Genomic DNA, 22,579 nt, shown 5'->3' on the forward strand with positions numbered 1-22,579 from the left:
CCTCCCTCTAAAACACATAAGAGGGGCAGGTTTGGGGGGACAAAATCTTGCTCTGGCTTCCTTGCTGGCAATTATTTTGGACAAGTTGTTAGACTATTGGGCTGGAAGTATCCTGTTGTGTAAAATCAGATTATTAACATTTTATACCTCCTTACAGTATGTGGATTAATGAGTAAGGCGATGTATTTGAACTGTTCATTGTAATGCTTGAGATTGGAAAGTATTCACCAAATGCCATCACTACTGTTGTTGCTGTTAGGATTATCACTTGTGTACCATTACTCAAGAGCTTGCTGAAAATATATGTTTCCAGTGTAACTGAATTAGCCCTGGTGACAAAATAATTCAAGGCACATTTCCTTCTGAAGGTGAATCAGACATACCATCTTTGCAACATTTATTGAGAAAATCTAGGCATAGAATAAGAAAAAAATATAATGTAATTTAGCTTAATATGGAGATGATATTATACAAACCAAATTTATGGGGGTTTTGTAGAAATTATGTTTAAATCTGCATTAAGGACTGTTTATTTTACAATTTGGGACTTATTCAAAGAAACTTTATACTCTGAAGTCCCAGTGATCATAAAGTAGTGAAATTGTCTTTAAACATCAGTTATGGAAAAGAAAAATACAATTTTGCCTAAAATAGACATCTTCAAGTGGAAGACTTTATAATCATCAAATCTTTGCTTAAGCACAAGTGTTAACAAACTAAGATCTCTAGCCTAAAGTGGGCATAGGTACTTGAGAATATTTATCAAATTGAATATGTAGTGTTAGGAAAGTAGGAAAAACAATTCAGTTGTTCTGTGAATGATATAGTGGAGTTTCTATATTTTCTTATAAAAGCAGTTGACAATACATTATTAACTTTCTATTTATTTTTATTTTGCTTATATTTTAGTGGTACTGGGGATTGAACCTGTGCCGCATGCATGATAGGCAGGTACTCTACTGTTGAACTGTATTTCCAGCCCTGTGTTAACTTTTAAAATTTGTACTCTGGCTTCAGCCTTAAAAGCCAAACTCTAACACAAAGAGATCGTGTGCCGTGTTCTTACATAGAGTATGCTTCACTTACAGTCACCACCTCTATACACAAACCATGTGATCATAGACACCTTGGTTTTCCTTTGTCTTAAACCCTCAGATGGAAAAATGAACCAATAGCATCCTCATTGATCTGTGCTTATGGTCTCTAATAAATATCTTGCTATATCTTGATACATAATGGGTACTCAGTAAATGATATCTGCCCCCAACTATAATAACTACAACAGTAATAAGACAAAAGAGCCTCTTAGACAATAATCATAAGCTCATTAATATATATTAATATGTAACATGCACTAATATATGAGTATGTAAATTACAACAATTGAAATTGTTTTGCCTAATATTTGACACACAGGAAATCTAGATGTAAATTTGATATATTTAAATGCTTTCATTGAAAAGGTGCTATAATTGTTTTAGTTAAATGAAAATACAATTCAAAACTCCCAAGCTAACCCAATCTTATGAAAGTGATAATAAAGCAACAGCCTCCCAATGATTGTTTAATTTTTACGGAAATGACCAAATAATTTGGGCTTAATGCAGATAAATAAGATGTGCAATGTTTTATTTGAAGTGATAGAAAAGAGAAATATGTGGAAAAATCTTTGATGACCCCTGATTTGAATAATAGTAATTGGAAGCATTTTAAAGATCAAGAGGCTATTATTGCTAGCTGCAATACATACATATGGAAAATGGCTGCAGAGATTCACAGCATAAAAATAGTTCATTGCTAAATTGGAAATTCTGTTAATGTCACAAACAGTGGGCTGTGAAACACGAATGAATTGTGGTGACAGTTGAGTACCAAGCTGACTATTTTTTCCCTTCATAGCTGTCCGTATTTGGCTGTATATTTTCCTCATCCTGATTTAACCCATCAATATTTGTGCTTGTCTAACTAGCACCACCTTGCAACATACACATTAAAGATTTCGTTTCTAAGCCGCCTTGTTTCCTACTAAGCCTGTTTTCACTTTGTTACCATGGGTGTCTACTGTCCTGTAGTTTTCCAGATTCCTCACTTTATAGTCGAGGTTTTGAGCATCTTCTTGCCGGCCTCTATGATTACTATATTTTTCTTTTTTTATGACTGCATAAGGTCTTTTCCCCCTTTCTGATCTGCAGGCTGTTTATTAGAGCATATTTCTTCTCAGGGTAGCTTTGACTTTAGGCACTTACTGTTCACCTAAGAATCTGCATTCACTTTCTGTTACAGTTTTCTCTCTTTGTTTTTCTGAAATACCACTTTTCCTTTATGGCAGGGTCTCTATGATGCTGGCTTTTGTGAACAAGACTTATTTTCTGAACCAAATAAAACTCCCTTCAAATGCAGCAGCTCCACACTTCATACACTAGTCTGACCTTTGGGAAATGTCATTAAAAGACTCTGTGAAGAGTATTTTAAAATGCCCAAATTATTGAGGCTTAATGGCTTTTGTAGCATGGATATCAGCACTACCTAATAGAGGAACAGGCCTAGAAATATATTTTTATGTGGATTTTACTGTGTGTGGTGATTTGGCCACCGTTTATTAGGTGACCTCTCTCTCCAAGCATTTTCATCTTAAAAGAATCCTCTGTGATACTGACTGTTCTCTTCGCTTGGTAAAGGAGAGAACTCTAACCTTAACTTCTTAAGTGATGAATTCAGGGTTCTAATATGCTAAAGTTTATGCTATGAATTGAGCACGTAGTTTTAGGACAGCAAAGTAAAAATTTTCAACTTTTATGTCCTATTTTTATTCCTTCAAATTGAAAGAAAAATGGTTGTTTTTTAAAACTGAACACTCGGTAAAAACTGAACATTGAAAAGAACGTTCAAAAGGTAAGAAAACTACTGAGCCCAGTTCCCAACTCCAAAAACTGTTTTAAAAATAGATTAATATTGGTATATTTTACAAGCTTCAGTATGACAGTAGATTTACCTTTTTTCTTAATCCAGTGTCTTTCACTTGCTTTCCTTTGTTAATATATTCAGTGCATATAAAGTATTAGCATGTTCTGAATCAACTTTTGTGGTTCGAGTCGTAATTATTGACCTCCTAACAAGCTATTTATAGCTCATTTCTTATAGATGCAAACATTATAAAAATATTAAGACATGTTCATTAATAGTGTTAATAAAATATAGTGGAAAATGCTACATATGTATGTTGCACCTTGTTATGGCTCCCTCCCCTCGCCCCCAAAAAATTGTTGACATGAGAAAATATTCAGGTTAAAAACAGCACACAATTTAAAATTTTTGCATCTGTATTCATTTGTATTCACACTTGTAAAAAATATAGAAGAGTTACATGTCTTGAACATAGATTCAGTAGAGATATAATTGAAATCATGATACATTTTAAACAGTGTTTGACTATTGTGTTTCTCTGGTAATGTGAATCCATAGGAAAATGAAACCAAACACATCAAACCCTCCTACTAACAATCATTGAGCCTGTTTTGAAAACTGTTTTGAAAAATGAATTTGGACACTGACTAACCACTGATTTTCTCAAATAGTGTTGCAGCAATTTTATGCTGTAGAATGTACAACACATGAAAAAAGTCAGTAGGATCTCTGTCATGGATGAAACTAAAAAACATCATTTAAATATAATATTGAAACTAATCCCCTCTCCATATTTTTATATCTCATTTCACTGAGGTGATGCAAAAAACCAACAAAACAAAACAAAAATAATCAACAAAAAATAATAACCCTCCATCTTCTACTCAGATGACGTGTCTAGACAAGGAAGTCTGTAAATAATTAAAATAATAAACGAGAGTACAGAAGACAGACAGAGTGACAGAGACAGAGAAAGGGCAGGAATAATGGATTCAAGTGGAAAAAATTATGCACTGAAAAATGTTGAATATTCCAAAATATAAAATTAATGGAAGGGAAGAACTTTTTTCAAGAGAAAATACTTTCCATACTTCAGCAGCAATGCAGAATTGATGGCCTGATGATAAAAAGCCTTTTTAGTGGGGTTCTTGGGAAGAACGTGGTCATCACAGAGGCTTCACTTGGTGTTCAGTTGCCCTGGGCAATCTGATCAGCGTGTCCTTGTTTCTAGAACTAAGTAAACCAAATCAGAATGAACGACACATGGTTTAATAGTTAACTTTCAGAACAAGGGGCAGGGAGATGCTTTTATGCCATCATCCAGTCTTCATTCCAATCTCATTACTGAAGTCTGTTCTGAGAGCATTTACAGCTTTCCGGAGAGTCTAAGCTTGGCAGAGGCCTGAAGATGGAAATAGATCTTAATGGCCAGCTCATTCTGGAGTCTTTTTAATTCAGGTGAATCCTTGCAATCAATCATTCTCTATGCTGCAGATTATTGTTATTAATGTTGTTTTTGTGATTATTACTAGTCTTTGCTTATCATGGGAAGTAGCTTTCTGTTTTACTAATCTTGAAATTTGCAAAAAATTTTCTGACTACTCTGAGTCTCTGAGGAAATTAATGTCCTCTCCAAGTAGGAAATTTGAGATAGTTTGAAAAGTACTTGGGTATGCAAATCCTATACTACTTTTTACAGACCAGATCCAGAAAATGTCATAGGAACACTCTTTTATTTAACAAAGGAAAGAATGAATGAACAGAGAAAATTGTATTACATGGTGTAGTCAGTCCATAGGGCTCAGATGTGTTTGACCTATTGGGTTTTACCTGTTCTCCTACTTTCCTAGAACCCAAATTATGCACTCTCTAGATAGATAGCTAACAGACTCTCCTCTTAGCATCCCTTTCATCTCGTCAGAAGGAAACTAACCATAGACTAGGTCCTAACATATTTAACAAACAGGTGTTTGAGTTTTCTGAACAAACATATTCAACAAACAGGTGTTTGAGTTTTCTGAACAGGTATTTTAAACAACAGAATGAGAGTAGCCTCTTGCTAAGCACGGAATTCATGAGAGTGTCGGAAGAGTCTGGTATGGAGTTGATATCAGACATAATAGTTGATATTAAACTAAGCAGCAACAATAACAACAGTCAAGAAATGTTTCTTACTCTCTCCTTTTTAATTCCATTAGAAAATACACTACCATAAAATACTTCAGCGAACAGAAAGAGCATGTGCCTATATTTTTGTTATATGTTCATATAACTTTATTGTAGTTCCTGCCACACATTAACACTATTTATCTTTGATATCTCTTAGGATCATGTCTGTGTTGCTGTTCTATTAATATTGCTGGTTTTTTCATTCTCTGGTTTTATTTGATCTTTTCATCTGTGCTAAGTAGTTTCTTTTCTAGCCTCTCTGTGTACACTTGGACAGATGGGTGCTTCATCCCTTCAAAGGATGAAGACAGAAAGAGTAGATTTTGAACAATATTTTACCAGAATTATTGAAAAATTATTTTCTGTATATAATATATACATACACAACAGTGATGTAAAATGCAAATTCTATTCATATGTGCTCTCCTCTGCTTTTATTATGGTGACTGGTTCTGTAGCATCTAAGCACTTCGTTATCCCTCTTACTATTGTTTACTACCTGATCATTCCAAAGTGCTTTTGACAATCAGAGAATTTCATTAGCAATTCATTCACTTGCTGTTTTTCAAGACCTTTGCATGTAGAAATATCAGAAATCTTACTTAGTAGCTATATCAGATAAATTCATGAAGGTAGGGGAAGACCATCCCAAAGCATTTCCTAACATTAAGTTTATGTCATATAGTCTCCAAATAATGATGTAGAAGTCTATATCCAAGTGAAAACTGAATCCTTCATGACTACTTTTCTTTATCATGTTTTCTGCCATTGTAGTAATGAGAACTGTGATGTGAGGAACATACAGAATGCCCATATTTTACATATGTAACGATCAGGATCTTTTCAAAGCAGGATCTCTCTCGATGTAGACATCTCTCAGCTCAGAACTATAGGTGCCAATCTTTGTTAGAAGCTACTGTTATTTTTTATAACTAAAATGATGAAAATTTATTTATTAAAAGGTTCATTGTCATTATCGTGGAGGGTGTGTGGTCGGTACCTTAACAGTTTGATTGAATTAAAATCAAGTTCATGCTGGGGTTGCTTTTGCAGCTCTGTTCCTTGCTTTCTCTTTGACTCCAAGCTAATTGCATAACCTCTGGTTGACTTGTGCCTCGTCTACACATTCAAAGTAAAAATCAGAAATGAGGTTATTATCTAACTAATGTAGGCTGGAACATTATTTCTCTAAATATTTCTGAGCTGCATTTGAGATTCCTGATAGTAAAAAACCCAGAGTCTTATGAACATTCTCCTGTAGCCTTAGACAACTAGCCTATGGGAGAGTATACATTAGGTCCACACACAGATGAGAAATCTTGCAGTAGTCAAACTGGAAACGATGTTTCCTTCTTACATACACTGAGCTTCTTACTCTGACTCTAGAATACAAATCAAGTCCTTAGTGCATTGCTGAACAAGAGACACTTTCTGATCCACTGCCCTAAGGGAGATGCAGTGCCAATACCAGAAAAAAAGACACTCAGTCTCTTCGTGCCATAGGAGTAAAGTGTCAGAGTGCACTCATGAACCTAGACCTTCCAGCTTTCAATCCTACTGTCTTTCCTAGACACACTATTTTCCTTCACTTTATTATGTGGTTTTAATGACTCTCACTTGCCTTGGAATACTATACTGTAGTACAGTACTATAAAGAACAGTAATTGGACTCACACGCACATACATATCTAGTAATTTTTCTTCCTAAACTTGTAGAAGAGCCCGTTTTAGTGATTAGTTTTGGTCAAAGTGTATTTTAAGAGCAGACTTGTACTCTGTTTTGGGTTAATGAGAGCAGTAAAATAAATCATCTTTGTCTTCACTCTTTATGGTCAGTATGTAGATACGAACAGGTTTATGAACTATAACCAAATTCCACTGTGACAATATTTCATTAAAGAGTTCCAATGTAATTCGCTCCTCTGCAAACATATGACAACAAAGTGCAGCAAAGTGGACAGAGAAAGGCAGGAGAGCTACTTCAAAGACACTGAGGACAGCTGTGTTCTAGTACTGTGTCACTCCTCAGGAAACATCTGCTGAGCCTCAGGAGAACTGGGACTGCAGAACACTTTGCTTCTCTAACATGTCTGAATGTTTAAGAGGTCTAGCAAAGTTTCAAATCATGTCTGGGTTGCTGTATTAAAAATTCATATTCAATTCTTTTGGACTAGCATTTGATCATTTGTAAATATTAAAATATTTGATAATTTTAATGTGTAATTAGAGTTAAGAATTAGTTTTATAAAGATTGAGAGCTTAGGTATTGAACCCAGACAGATCTGAGTTCTTATCTTGGTGAGTTGGCAACTTTAAATTTGGTCATTCTTTTGCCTTTGGTCATAGCTTTTGCTTTCTAGTTTATAAAATTCAAACAGTTACAGTCTTTGTGTGTGTGTGTGTGTGTGTGGTATATGATAACCTAACATTTATTTATTTATTTATTTATTTATTTATTTATTTATTTTGGGTGTTTTAATTGGTTTATCTTTTTAAATTTTATTTTATTTACATTATATTTACATTTCAGATTTTATCCCTTTACCCCATTCACCCCTCCACCCAAGACCCCTTATCCCATCCCCCTTCCTCCTGCTTCTATGTGGGTGTGTCCCCACCTGCCCCCCTCTCCCACCTCCCCACCCTTGAATTCCTCCCATGGTGTTCAGCGTTCATGGGACCAAGGATCTCCTCTCCCACCTATACCTGACAAGGCCATCCTCCTTACAGTCTTTTAAGCTATTTGAAAATTAAATGACATAACATAATTAAAAGTTTGACATCATGGTATTTAGCTTGCGATATGAGTCTGTTACAAGTTAGCTGTTATGGTTAAGCATCTCACTTTATCTGTAAAGTAGGGGAAATCACTTTTAGAAATGATAAACAAGTATCTTAAAACTTCATGTGGATATGTAATCTACCATCTTGTCCTCAGTCTCTTCCTTAGCTCCAGTTTGTCATTCTTACTCTACATGTAAATAAATGCTAGTTACTCTGATTTCTCTGTAACATTGGTACTTGACAGAAACAACATGAAAGAGAACAGGTTTATCTTAGCTCATAGTATTAGCGGTCGCCATTTCATTTTAGCAGGGAAGGCATGGAAATGCACCTAACGTGGGGCAGCCAAAGCATGCGATGAAGTTTCTTCTCATCATAATAGGCCAGGAAACAGAAAATGAGAGGCCAGAACTAGAGATAGCCATAGGCTCCAAAGGCTAGCCACCCCTGATGTACTTCAAACAGGTACATCATTGACATTTCCACAGCCTTGTAATATCAGCCCCACAGCTTGGATACAAGTCTTGATGATATGAACCTATGACAGACATTTCAATCTCAAATCAAAACAATTTTACTAACTTGTTAATTGAAATCTTTGACAGGTTTAGCCTTCATTGTGGTATTTTGTCAAGTATTGCTACTTCCAACTAAGACTGGACACACAGAAGTAATATAAATCCACTGAAATTCTCACAGATATAATCAAGATGTAGTGGACTGTTGACATATACTTTAAGAAGTAGAAATCTGAGCTTTGTAGATGTGTCTAAATAAAAGCTAGCACACCCCTGGAGTTGCTTATCTGCCATCACCCACTAGCCATCTATAAACTCAACCATTGGTAGCTTCTTCTCAGAGGATAAGTGATGTCTTTAACGTGCTGCTTAAATACTCTTCATCTTCCGTGACTATTTTCTGTAAGCCTTATGTGATCCTGTATAACTAATTATACATATGAATAGGTTAAAATTGTGGTCACCATGGCTTATAAATCTATTTGCTTAGTTCTACATATTTTACTAGGATAGCTTTTCAATCATTTTACCTAATAATTTTAACAATTGGATCATTTTTTATAAAAAAAAAAAAAAAACACTCCATGTATTTCTTGAAGTAACATGTTTTTGGATGGGCTAAAAAGAATCATTTGAATACGCAGTAAAAGTACACATGCTTCCATTTTCCTTGACTCATACCATAGTACGTATTAGTCAAGTCACATGCCTAAATTTGGGAATTTTTTTAGCACCCTGTCACTAAGTTTCGGGGCATATAAAATACTGTTTGCCTGGCTTTTAAGTCTGTGGATCTTACATGGTGCCTGGCATGGAGATAGGAAGGACATTTTTTTCCATTAAGCTTTTACTCTGTTTTGAAAGGAAACGTTGAAACGGAGTCCCTACTGAGATTTTAACATGTTCCATGGTGGTAACCATAGGAAATAGGGAAACAGGAAAGTTTTGGACAGAAGGAAGCCAAGGAGTCCATCTCAGCCTGTCCTCACCTCTCAGATACCATTTGGGCTTGGTAAAATTATTTTTATCTAGGTACATATTTAATACTTTATATTTCCATAGTCTTATTTTAGACAGTAGTGAAAATATTACTGCTGATTGTGTAAATGATTGTATTCTAAACAGAACTCAGCTCTTATGTTCTGGAGGAGCTGATGGAAACATTTCTTTAGATGCTAATAGGTAAGACCATGGGAATTTGCATTTGCAGAAATCCATTTGGAATATTTAGAGGAATTCTCAAAGGTTGATGTGTATATATGAATTCCAGGTATAAGGAAAAATTCTTATTGTATAAAAATATATGAGCACAGAATGATGATAATGTTAAGTTTAGGTCATGTGAATCGTCACACACAAACGCACATATATTCTTTACCCTAGTTGCCTTTCTATTCCTTGACCTATTTAGCCAAACTGAATTCTCACTCACAATCCATATTCAGAAGTGCTGTATCATGTAAATTAAAATGATATCAAACACAGTGATGTTCTTCCCTAAAAATGGAAACACACATTTTCATGACTGTTTAAAGTATGTATGCATTTATTTGTGTGTTTCCTACCTATGGGGAGTATGTTTTAAATACCCTGGCCAGGTAAAGCTCTGTTAAAAATCTATCATCTCAAGAACTTTGTACTCATTCATGTAGTTTCTATTTTCTTTCATCATGCTGCAGTTATTATGAAAACTATCCTAAAGATACCACTTCCTGTTTTTGTTACATTTAATTGGTGAAATACAGATACTGAGTAGTAGTCATGGCACTGTCCTCACTTGGATAGTCAGCTCTTCTTTTCTTATATCTAGAGTAGCACAATACTTTAAAAGGATTTGTATGATCCCACAATAATAAATTAAAAACAAACAAGCAACCTTTAACTAGATCATAAAGACTGCTTCTAATGACTGCCATTAACATCACTCGTCCCACTCTTAGCTGAACTACACTGGTTGTTTAATCTTAGATTATCACATTGTACAGTTAGCCTTTTTCACTGTAAGTTTTTGAAAGATGAACATTGTGTATACATAACTATGGTAAAACTCCTCCTAGCTACAAAAGCCTCTAAAGTGAGTGTGTGCCCAAAGGCGGGGAGGGGGAGGTTTGCACAAGGTTGAAAGGCACAGTGATGTGTCAGAATGCTTGTGTTCTGACTCATACTGTCACTGAATGAGTTATCACTCAGTGATTTAACCAGTTCCCACATCTGACTCAATGACAGTTTACAATGGTCTGAATTTTAATAATTATCCAAATAATAAAAGTCAGAAACATTTTTGAAATATTCAATATTGTATTATAACTTTAAACTGTAAATAATAGGTTTCTCATGAGATAGAGGGCCATTGTTGTTATGTTAAGTTCTCTTCTTCCAAATGCTGAAGTCTAAATTAGCCAGAGTCTGGTCTAAGGGGCCAGTAATGGTACATGGTAGTTAAACTAATAAAAGAAATGGGAGATACTTAGAGAAGTATGTAATTTGATGAAATTTGTATTCCTTAGATTCTCTCATGTTTGACACAGGATAAGTTGAAAGCATTTTTATGACAATGGAAAGCTCTTGTGAGCTAGACAATTTTTTCTATACAAGTGTAGTACTCAGTTGTGTCAGGAGCTAATGCAGACTGGAAGGACATATCAGTGCAGATTCTCAGTTGATGGGGGTTCCTAGGTGGGCCTGTGGGTCCACTTTAGAATGAGCTCCACTAATGTTTGCTCGCTGATGTTCTAGAAACCATCTCTGAAGTTTCTGGCAGTCAATCAGTGCTCTAGCTTTCAGTATATGTGGTTTCTGGTTATGGGCAGAGTTAAAGAAATTACTTAATGTTCTATTCTCTAAAGCACCACAGACAGAACATTTTATTTTTTCAGTCCTGTATCTTTAGACTTTTCTGTTTGTTCGTAAATTTGCATGTTTTAGCTTAGGAAAGAATACAAATAGATCTGTTTTGTCAGAATTTTTACTTAATTGGCACTATAGGATCTATCAGACTAGGGAATCTTTTACAAATTTTGGGGTTTTTTTTCTTTTTTATGCATATGCCCAGATGTCTACACAAAGCTAAAATGAATTGAAAAAAATAACACTTCTATTTAATGTAGTTAAAACAGTTTTGTTATGCAAGGGCAACGACATCTGTTCTAACCTCTTACAAATATTCAAGTTTGTAAGGATAAACAAGAAATATCCCATTACTGAGAAAATTTTCTTTTTTAAAAGACAGTCTTTTTCTTTATTCCACATACTCAATTCCCTTGTCATTTTACATTATAAATAAATAACAAACCAATTTGGCACATGCCCACCGATTAAAAATAAAAGTTGTCAGAAATGAGAATGGAAAGACAAAAATATGAATTATTAATTATAATATTAAGCAGCATAAAAATGCCTAACATGAAACGATACCATCTCTAAGAAATTTTATCAAAATAAAAATGAGACAATGATTTAATATTTATCATGTAAAATTGCATAATATAATTGATATAACTTTACATGATAAATACATTTATATTATCTAGTACTGGTATCAAATTTGATAAAGTGATATATTAATCATTGTAAATAAAATTCACTTCTGGGATAGCAACATAAATGGAAGTATTATTTTAAAGTCATGTCCCAGCTAAATTGTCTTACTGACCTAGTAGGTTTGCTCATTATAACATCTCATCCTTACATATTAGTTTTAAGATGGTCACCATTTTGAAAAACAAGAATGCTTAATTAACAGAAGGGATGATGCTTTTCTCTTTGGGATATTACTTAGAAATTTATACTGTTGGTTTTAGATGGGGAATTAATATGTTTTTCCGTGCAGGAATTTGAAACAAGTATGTATTGAATACTGTTCAACAACATAATATGAGCTTTCATCAGCATACAGAGGCAGCTATCAAGAGGTACAGACATCAAGGATCATGCATACATATGTACAAAACATTCATATTCCTAAAATAATGCAATATATGCATCTAAAAGGAAAAACAGAGTATCACCCACACTATTGTGACCACCACACCTCAGGATTTGCTTGGCACCTCATCCACAGTGGTATATTCATCACAAATATTGTCCCCACAGTGTAGCTTATGCACTAAAGAAGCTCTGTACAATAAAACTTGAATTTCTCATTTTTCTCTCAGCTCTACTCTGTCCATGATCAGAGGCCCTCAGTCCTTTGGTGTCTTGTCCAGATTTTTACCCAGAACTGACTTTCCTGTCTCCCATGGTCTTCAGTGCTTCAGAGTGTTTATTAAGCTTGGTCTTCTCTTGTAAATCATGTAAGTTTCATGGCCTTCCAGTTTTCTTAGTTTATTCCTTTGGGGTTCACTGATTTCCACTGTGTGTAGCATTTCACAGCTGCCGTCATCAGCTGCTCTCCTCTGCTGGGATTGGTTTTTTGGTTTTTGTTTTGTTTTTTTTTTCTTTAAACAGTCTCCGGAAGCCAAGACTGACCTCAAATTGTAATGTAGCTGAGGGTAACCTTATACTCCTGATATTCCAGTTTCTTCTCTGCCACTGGGATTAGCCATGCGCCACTGCACCTGGAGCTGGTGGGCTTACATTTTAATAATTCTTTGTTTGCTCAGTTTGGGCAAGCGTTAGTCCCAATAAATTAACATAATTGTTCATCTTTGAGTTTTAGTTCTTAAACTACTGAGTAAGATGAGAAAATAGCATAAGCAGTGCCAGAAAAGCAAATGCAGGACAAGCTGAATGACCTCCTGCATCTCTGATGAATGAGTCAGAAATGAAGACAGAGTTGTCAAAGAACATTTTAGAATCAAAGAAAAAGTAACCCCAACAACAAGTATCATAACTGAATAAAAGATAATGCCATCTGTGAATGATTATTAAAATCTGATCATCAATACATAACCACAAGAAAGCAACCAACATTTAGATGTATAAATTTGTTAATGATTACATTTGATAGTTTTTCCAAGTTTTTCATATGCAAGGCAACACATTAAGCAACATTCATTCCTTACCTCATTTATCTTTACTACAAATTCCTCGGGGTAAGTATTCTGTTATTTCCTCTATTCTAAACCAATGAAACCAGGGCTTAGCCAGTTTAAGAATATAGCCCAAGGCTATGCAAGTATTCAGCAAGAGGAATGCAGAGCCAGAATGGAAACCTAAGGTATGCACTTAACTTTTGCAGCATGGTTCCTTCCAATGTAAAGACTCTAAATGTATTACATATTCTGGTGTATCTTACATTAGAGAAAGCTCATGAAAGAACTCAAGAGTAATGCTTCACACTCCGTTGTTACAAACACTTGAAAGTATGCTATCATAGAGACTAGTAAATATTTGGGGAAATGATTCTTTCCTCAAATTAGATAGGTTTCATCTTCAATAGCAGATAGTCATTTTTGGTTTATTGACATTGCGGGGAGGGGATCAACTGATTTTCTTCATGTAATATATTTTTAGAGAATGAACAGCACTTATGTATCTATAAATTACATGTTCACATAAGCAATATGACTCTGGGTGACTAAAGATTTTTTCATTGATATATTTCTTAGTTACCATAGGTTAAATTGTAAACTAATGTATTAAACTCAGAAAATCTGATACTTTTAGATAAATTTCATCTACTGAATAAATTTAAGACAAAGTGGAAACCTTTCGATAGTTAATGTTCTCAATATAATGTATTCCTCAAGGAAAAAAAGTATCACTTTTGTTAAACCTCAAAGAATTAGCAGCCAACACCTTAAATCTGATTTGGTCCCCTGCATCTGCAGTGTGCGGTGCTCTAAACTGTCAACTCAATGAATATAGGAAGTGCTGAGCCTGGAGCCAGCAGTATGAGGTAGAGGGGCCACATGGAACATCATCTGTAAAAGGTGTTCACTTCTTTAATTCAAGCAGATTCACTGTTTCTAACTAAGTCTTGCGATCATCTTTACATTTGAAATAATGTTCTGTTATGATATGCACAGTTTATAAATTTGAATTATTTACGAGATTGAACATTACAAAGCCAAACAGTAATATTACCAAAGTGAATATACCAAGAAATGAAAACTTATTATGTAAGTTTCAGCCTTCAGTATATTTTTGTGAACAGTAAAATACCCCCATGATGTCAAGTTGTGAAACACACAGTAAGTAAGAATAGTCCATTTTTCTCCTAATATCTTGTCTTCCAAACTCAGAATTTTAATTTGATGCCTGCAAAAAAAAAAAAAAAAAAAAAAAAAAAAAAAAAAAACAACTAATTAACCCTCTTTTTATATTTAGATTATAACATTGACCTTCCATATTTCAAATTCTATATATTAAAGTTTGTTTGTCATTCTGATCACATGTATCAGCTTTCAAATATTTTGACTAACTGCTGAACTCTTTTATAAGTATCACTTTGTAAATCCTGGGAATGTAAAATAGTTTGAGAGACCACTAATTTACTTCCAACACTTTTAGGACATAGTCTTAATTATTGTTTTCTTTTCTTGCTTCTTTATTATTTAGAGTCAATTTAGTTTGGGGGGTGTATTATCTTGAAATCTTCAGCTTATTTAAATAACTTTTCAAACATAGGTTATGTTCCTTAAGAGCAAGACCCTCTTTTTTTGTTTGTTTTCTCCGTGACCATAAGTATTGCCCCAGACTGTTTCTTCAGTGTCCCTTAATTACCAGCTGTGTATGCTAAAGAATTTGGAGGAGGAGTTCAGTTCTCAGTTTGGGTGGCCCTTCATCTCCTCCACACTTCTACCTCCACTTACACCTCTACGTGATGTGGATAGCAGAAGCCACCCAAATGAATAGGAAGACATTACATTTTACACTAAAATCATATACTTCACAAAGAAAATTCAAAAGCTCGTCTGGATTATGCTTTTCAGGACTCCCATAATGCAGAAAGGAAAGAGGTCAAAGAGTGATGAAGGAAAGGAATAAGAATGCTACAGTGCATGAAGAAAACAAACCATTTTCATGACAGAAACAAGGTACTTGTGGCACCATCGGTGCCTCCTGTAGAAAACATTTGTGTATAAAAGAAGGACCAGAAATCTATGCTGCAAGTGAAATATCAAGTTCCTCCCCATCAAAAGAATCGGGCATGACACATCACATCCCCATAAGAAAGAAGCAGGAAGGCTTCAACCTTCCATTGGCTTCTGGATATCCATGTAGACTTAGCCATAATGAACCAACTATTGGGAATCTAAGCCTTATTGAGCTTTCTCTGTGATGAGCCAGCGAGGAAATAAGAGTAAATACAATACGCTGTAAATGCACACAACCCTGACTAAGTCTGTTTTTTAAAAAGGGTAACATTTCCTACTAACTTATTTGGAAAAATAATTTTTATAATATATGTGTTTACACAAAAGCAATAAAATGTCTTGTGTGTGTTGGAACATTTTGCTTTTATGTCTGGTAGACCATTTACTTTACCTCCTCTTCAGTGTCTGTTGGAACATTTATTTTATATTCTCCATTCTATTTCTGTTGGAGCGTTTATGTATGATTTGTTTGTTACTTTTATCTGTTGATCTTGCCCTCCCCATATGCTCATGTCTGACTGGCCTAGTTTCCCACATTCAGTATGTGATCTCTAGCCCTTCTTAAATATTAATTAGTGTAATTGAATTCCCTCCAGTATTTCTAACCCCAGGCACCTGAATCTCAGTGTTTTTATTAGAACTGATTTGTGCATTTAAAGCCCAACCTGCCTCCCCATCCCCCACTGCCCAAACAACTTTTCTTGATTAGGTAAAGGTCGGAGTACATGCTTGCCTCAGAGAAAGTCTGCATGGAAAATAAAAGCATTATATATTACCACCTTTTTCAGCTAAAGGCTGAAAGACAGAAAGCTGTTTTGAATATTTGGCACAGGAAATCATACAGAGTAGACAGGAAAAGGATGTAGCTCTCTCTAACAGGGTTTAAATACTGCAGGCATACAGAGCCATGTAAGGAGACAGAGGAACACCCCCCCCCCCATCTTCCACCAGCCCCTCTGGGGATGAGGTGACACCTTGTTTAAAATCTTCTCTACTGTCCTGGTACAGTGGTCTCTCTCTGACAAGCATTCCATTTTAGGGTACTTTCATGATTATGCAGAGATGCATTTTCCGAGGAAAGTACCAGGGAAGCCAAAGAGATCATGTAAAGTGGGGTAGAGCACCAGAGATGAGACAGAGGATTTGTCAGTAAGATCATAAATTTCTGCCCTATTCCAGGCCATAAGTAAAAACAGTCAATCAGAGATACAAAGCTGTCTCACTTGTAGTAAGTATGAAAGATCTGTTTGGGGGGACAGTTTGCTATCAGTCTAGAGCAAAAGTCTGAAGTAGACCACTATAGCAACTAAATATAAACATGGAAATATAAACATATAAAAATAAGTGATTGCTTGAGAGCAGAATGGCTTCAGTGAACATAGTCCATACTGTGTGGTGCAGTCTCTCCTGAGCTGTTATGATGAGTAAATAGAGATAAGATTAGCAACTCCTTGAGTTACAAGGCAAAATGTACAGATTTTTAAACTTTATTTTTTACATACATGATTGTTTTGCCTACATGTATATTATGTACGATATATCTGTCTGCAGAGGTCAGAAGAAGGCATCAGATCCACTAGAATTGGAATTACAATAGTTGTTATCAGCCATGTGGGTTCTGGGAACTGAACCTGAGTCTTCTACAAGAGCAGTAAGTGCTCTTATCCAATGAGCATCTTGGTAGCTCCAGTTCTACTATTTTCTAAATATATTTTACTAAATCTGTTTGTGTATAATTCCTTACTTGCACATACTATATTGTGGTTACTATCACCATTCCCCTCTCCATCCCCTCTACTGCCATTTAATTTCCTTACTATGGGTCTCTTCCGTGTCATTTTGTTTTGTTTTGTGATGTAGCCTAGTTTAATCAGTGTCATTGGTTTGGAGCTCTCCACTGGAACCTAGTGGGCTCCATCAGTGGGTATACAACAGAGAACATTGTTGACTTCTCTTCCCTCAGAATCTATCAGAGTCCTACACAGGAGGATTAGAGGCATGACTAGAAGATAGCATTTCATAATTCTTCTCCCCATTGTTCAGTTCTTACATTCTTTCTGCCCACTGTTCTGGGATGTTCCCTAACAATGAGAAGGAGTGGAACAAAAAGACAGAGAACTTTTAGGACAGAGAATTCAACTGTACTTTAATCTCTGCACCTTGATCAGCGGTGTGTTCTGTATTCTTGCATAGAGAAGCTTCTCTGACTAAGGCTGAGAGTAACATTTGTCTATGATATAGACATACTGATTTAAAAGATAGCTTGATGCCATGGTAATTTAGCTATTTCGGTTTTTAAAAGACTGTTGGGTGCAAAGAATGGTCTCATTCTCAAGAGAAAGATTTCTTACAGAATCAAACCTGGATATACTAGGCTTTATCTTGATCACCAAGGTGTTGGGTGGTGGTGTTATGGTTGTTATTGTTGCTTGGTGACTTTGGTGATTATGTATTCACTATGTTTGCACCTAGTAGGACTTCAAATGCATAGAAAAGTTGTTGATAAAGTACAGATTCCCCAAGCATATTGAAAACATAAGATGCACCACATCTAATCAGATAATTTTTTAAATGAATAGTGGAAGATTCTGTGTCTTTGTTTCAAGATGACTCATATTCATAGATGAGGGAAAGATATCTTAAAAGCTATGCATAAGAAATCTAAATAAACAGAAACATTCTCAGAAGTGACCAGAAAATTCAAAAAATGAAAGGAACTGTGCAAGAAATGGTTATGGAGGTTAGAAAACTTGGGAAACAGGAAAAGAACTGTCTTCTTATATATGAAGGCAAAGGCAGTTATCTACTAGCTGATCTAAGTAGGTGTCTGTTATTCTAACAAGGAGAACATCCGAATTGATTAACCCCTTAAATATACAAAATTCTATTCAATATTAAACCTTAAAGAGTAACAAACACCTTTATATGTTCAAAGGCTAAAAACAGAAAAGGCAGGAAATAGATTACAGAATAGATCTAGTTAAATCTCAGAAATAGCATTTAATGATTGTTTGGGGGGAATTTCTTGTACCCCTCATAATCTGTAAGTTCACTTTAAGAAGTCACTTTAATATGACTTTAAGAATTTCCTGTTGTGCTAAAGTAGACTTTTAGTGTTGATGTTAGTCATCTAGAGCTCTCACAAGAGAATAGCATAGATGTGGAGTTTACATAGGAGAAATTTATTTCTCAGGTCCAGTGACTAAAAATCATAGGAGATCAAAAAGGTTGGTTTCTCCTGGGTACTCACTTCTTGTCTTGCAGGTGACCTTCTACTTGCTATGTCTTGGACTGACCTATTCCTCATGTGATCAGAGGGATATTTGTGTATAGCTCTCTTTATGTAGACAATTTCCTGTTTTTTAATGGCCTAACCTTATGACTTCATTTAATCTCAACTACTTTTTCAAAGGCCCAATATCCAAAGAGACTGATATTGGGAGTTTCAATACAGGAGTTTTAGAAACAGTAGTTAATAACAGGATGAGATATCTACAAATTATAATTTTCTAAGTCCCAACTAGTTAAAACCGTTATGTTAGTAGTTGTACAGGTATGATTTTAATACATAATATTTAATGACTCTGCTAATGCTGATATTCTGCCTGTAGAAATAAAATCCAAGTTGTTTAATGGTGACACACTCCTGTAATTCCACTACTTGAGAGTCGGAGGCAGGAGCATTAAAGACTAAGGTCAGATTTAGCTATATTGTGAGTTCAGCGTAAGCCTGGGAAACATGACAGCCTGTATCAAAAAAAAAAAAAAAAAAGCAGAAATAAAAAATGCAAAAGCCTCTATGAACCAACTCTGAAATTCTATAGTTCTCTAAAAGCTCTAAAAGCTCATCATAACTGGTTGGGATATGAAGCAATCTTCTTTCAATAAATGTTTCCTTTAATATCTAAATTCAATTTTGTTTTACAAATATTTACATTTTTGCTGGATCTCCCTTGACTTTTGCTGTCCAAGTTACCAATGTGGCTTCTGATGAAACCTCTGTCTCATTTGCCAAACCTTCAAATGCTCTAAGTCAGAAGTTGTATTATAAAATAAGAAGAAGGAGGAGGAAGAGAAGGAGGAGGATAATATAGCCATCTCAAAGAAAACAAAAACTACTTCACCACAAATGACAAGTAAATACGTCTAAACAGTAAAACTGAAAAGTGGTGTGTTAGTTCATCAAAGAGATTCCAAAGCCTAAATTTATAGCTTTTCAACTGATTCAGAATGAGTAATATTTTACTTTGTCCACGGACGTCTTTTTGTTTCTTCTTGTTTTAATATTTATATGCCCCAACTTACATAGAAACTAATAGATTGAAGTTGAGAGCTTGTCAGAATTTAGCCTTCAAGTTGGCTATTCTCTTGGTTCACTTTTCTTGCCAAGAATCTTGTATGAACATGGTTAGGTTGACTCGTGTCTGTGGTTACTTGGAGTGACTTTTCAAAGACAAAACTGTAAATCAGTGAAATGACACATCATATCCCTTGAATGAGCCTCTGTGGGCAGACTTTCAGTAGCACTTGAAAGGAGCTCATCTTCTCAAGGAAGAACTAAGGTTAAAAGTTTACAGTAGAGCTGGGCATGTAGCTAAGGGGTAGGATCCTAGTCCAGCATGCAGGAGAATCTGGGTCACAGAACTGGAAAACCAGACAAACCAAGCAAAACCCCAGAACACTGTCAATGGTTTTAGTTCTCAGTAATTCAGTCAGCCTCCTCTTGGAGAGCAGTTACTGGAACTTGGTATTTGCACTAAGAATTGAATGTGCAGTGTGCTGGGAGGAGTATAAAGCTCTCTATTGAAGCTCGTTTTGAGGTGTGCTTTGCTTAAGACAATTTGGATACTGAATAAAGATTAGTTTCATTCTATTTTTCACATTTTAATTCTGTCCTCTGATGGGAATAATGTTATTTTTTTTTAATTTATCTAACCTATAGGATTCTTGCAACAATCCAATAATATGGTGTGAGACTATAAGCTGAAACCACTTTACCAATACTATTTCTTCAGCTTATGAATGGATGGAGGTGCTTAACTAGAAATGGAATTGGGATTAGCCAGGATTTTACATTCATACTTCTTCCTAAGAGACATTTCAGGCTGCATCTGGTTTTCTTTTAAACTACCTGAGCTGATCTTCAGAGTGAAGTATTTAACAGTAGGTATTAAAGTTTATGTCTGTTTTTCTGTGAAGGATAAGAAAATAAATCCTTTCAGTTTCTCCCTCGCTATTACTGCTCCTACATTCTCTTTCCTGTAAATACAGGGACAGATTATTGCCTCTGTGTCTTGGAGCTCTTGGTCTATGGTGTGTACTGTCACTATTCTCATTGTATTTTGGTAATTATTGCTATTATTACTATTAATTATACTTTGTAATTATATAGTATGCTTTAAAGAAAGATAAATAGCTAGGAAATAAGCATGGTGTTATTGAAATATTATTTAGACTTTAGACAGTTGCATATCTACCTTAGACCGTTTTCCCGTGTGAATCTTCAGTTACAGCTCTTTTAAAAACCTGTCTTTGAAATAAAGTACTAACCTGAACAGATACTTTATTTATCCAGAACTCTTTATTTTTAATTTCTGCCCTCTTAAAATATTTTTTACAGTTTAATTGCTCTATGGTAAAAATTTCTCATAAACATTTTAAAAGAGAAGGTTCACTGATAAAACAGTGACCCACACTTAAGGGGAAAGTCTTGTTCCTCCTACAGACTTCTGATCGCCTGTTGAAATCAAAGGAGAAAAGGGGAACTGAGAATAGTTTGTGGATTTTAGGCTAGTATTGTAGTGTTGTCCAGCACTACTTGACAGAGGCTCTTTGGAATAGAAACTCCACTGTCTTCCTCAGTATCATACACTATTATTTTCAGGTTTTTGATAGCATTAAACGTAGTTATCTTTAAGTTTTCAGGTTGGTAGGCCCAGGTTTATTTTCAGTATGGGTCCTCTCATTCCTGCAGCTTGGCATAACTACCAAATCAAGAGATTAGGTCAATGTAAGAAATCTGTTCTGGGTAATCTCCAAGTTTCTTTTCTTACTTAGTATGAAACTGGAGAGAAAAGTTTATAGAAAATGAAAAGAGCTGTTGTTGTGTGTTCATTTACTAATTTCTGGAAATTTCCTACTCTTGGGAATAAATGATCTTACCACCTTCTTCATCTGACTCTTTAGTAAAGGTACTTTCTTATTCTCTATCAAAGCAGTGGATCTCTGAGTGATGCGTGGTATTAATATGGCCTAGCAACGAATAATCCCTTGTCAAAGCCAGTTCTGGATGGGAAACATGTATGTGGTGTGTACAGAATGTATTGAACAATTTGCCTGGGAGACTCAGATGCTTACTACAACTTGAGAGCCAGTCTTCCAAAGAGACATTGAATTTCACTGAGAAACTGTTTTGGTAAAAGCTGCGTCAAAGAAATGGAACTTCAAAACTTGCTATTATTCTACTCAAAACTCATCATACAGTTTCATCTTGAAGTGCTTAATTGTCCCTAAAATTTCTAAATTCTAAAATTATCTTTGTGTTGCTGTGTAGCCATAAATTTACCTTGGATTATCCAACTCAAATCATCTTTGCCAAATACTTAACAGCCATGCTACTGTTCTCTTAATTTTGTCTTTTGCAGTTCTTAATGCCTATACAGTTTATTTAATTATTCTCTTTGGTATATTCTCTATATACTGGAAAATTCTGTTTTGATGAACAGTGGTTGTGTTTATTAAGTTTTCACTCAAATCATCTCAGAGTTTCCTTAAAGAATTACTGTGATTTAAGTTTCTGTCACCTTAAGTAGCTAACCCGAGTTCACATTATATGTCATGTACTCAAAAGATCCTCGCCGTTCACGAGGCCACTAGGACACACACACACACTTATATCTTGCACCTTGTAGAAGAACTTTGAAAATACTGAGTTAATGATGATTTGTTAGCATAATGTTGTATTGTAAAGTTTAAATGTTATTCTAACCTTTGCTTCACCACTCCTTTTTTAGGAAAATCTTGGAATGTTTAAATTTCTCCTTAGATTCAAAACCATCTCCATTTATATTCAAAAGGATTCATTGTAGCAAGTAAATGTATCAGTTGCATTTATTAATAACTATTAATGCATTTTCAAATAATTTGTTCTCATTACATTTAAAG

The 22,579-nt window shown here is 35.0% G+C and overlaps 2 protein-coding genes across 30 annotated transcripts in view; one reads left to right on the forward strand and one right to left on the reverse strand.

Annotated features, from left to right (window-relative positions):
* Window positions 1-22,579, forward strand: part of Zbtb20 (zinc finger and BTB domain containing 20) — a 716,739-nt gene that overhangs the window by 332,501 nt on the left and 361,659 nt on the right. For 2 of the 27 annotated variants that reach the window (XM_076942940.1, XM_076942939.1), the window contains exon 1: window positions 4,249-4,362. The exons of the other annotated variants lie outside the window; for them this stretch is intronic. The gene's annotated coding sequence lies outside the window, so the exon portion shown is untranslated. Of the gene's footprint in view, window positions 1-4,248; window positions 4,363-22,579 lie in introns of those variants that run through there. 27 annotated transcript variants of the gene reach the window in all.
* Window positions 1-22,579, reverse strand: part of LOC143444054 (uncharacterized) — a 56,384-nt gene that overhangs the window by 27,516 nt on the left and 6,289 nt on the right. Inside the window, exon 3 of one of the 3 annotated variants that reach the window (XR_013113579.1) lies at window positions 14,441-14,576. The exons of the other annotated variants lie outside the window; for them this stretch is intronic. The gene's annotated coding sequence lies outside the window, so the exon portion shown is untranslated. Of the gene's footprint in view, window positions 1-14,440; window positions 14,577-22,579 lie in introns of those variants that run through there. 3 annotated transcript variants of the gene reach the window in all.

Source organism: Arvicanthis niloticus, chromosome 12 (genome assembly GCF_011762505.2).
Source record: "Arvicanthis niloticus isolate mArvNil1 chromosome 12, mArvNil1.pat.X, whole genome shotgun sequence".
NCBI classification, from domain to species: Eukaryota; Metazoa; Chordata; class Mammalia; order Rodentia; family Muridae; genus Arvicanthis; species Arvicanthis niloticus.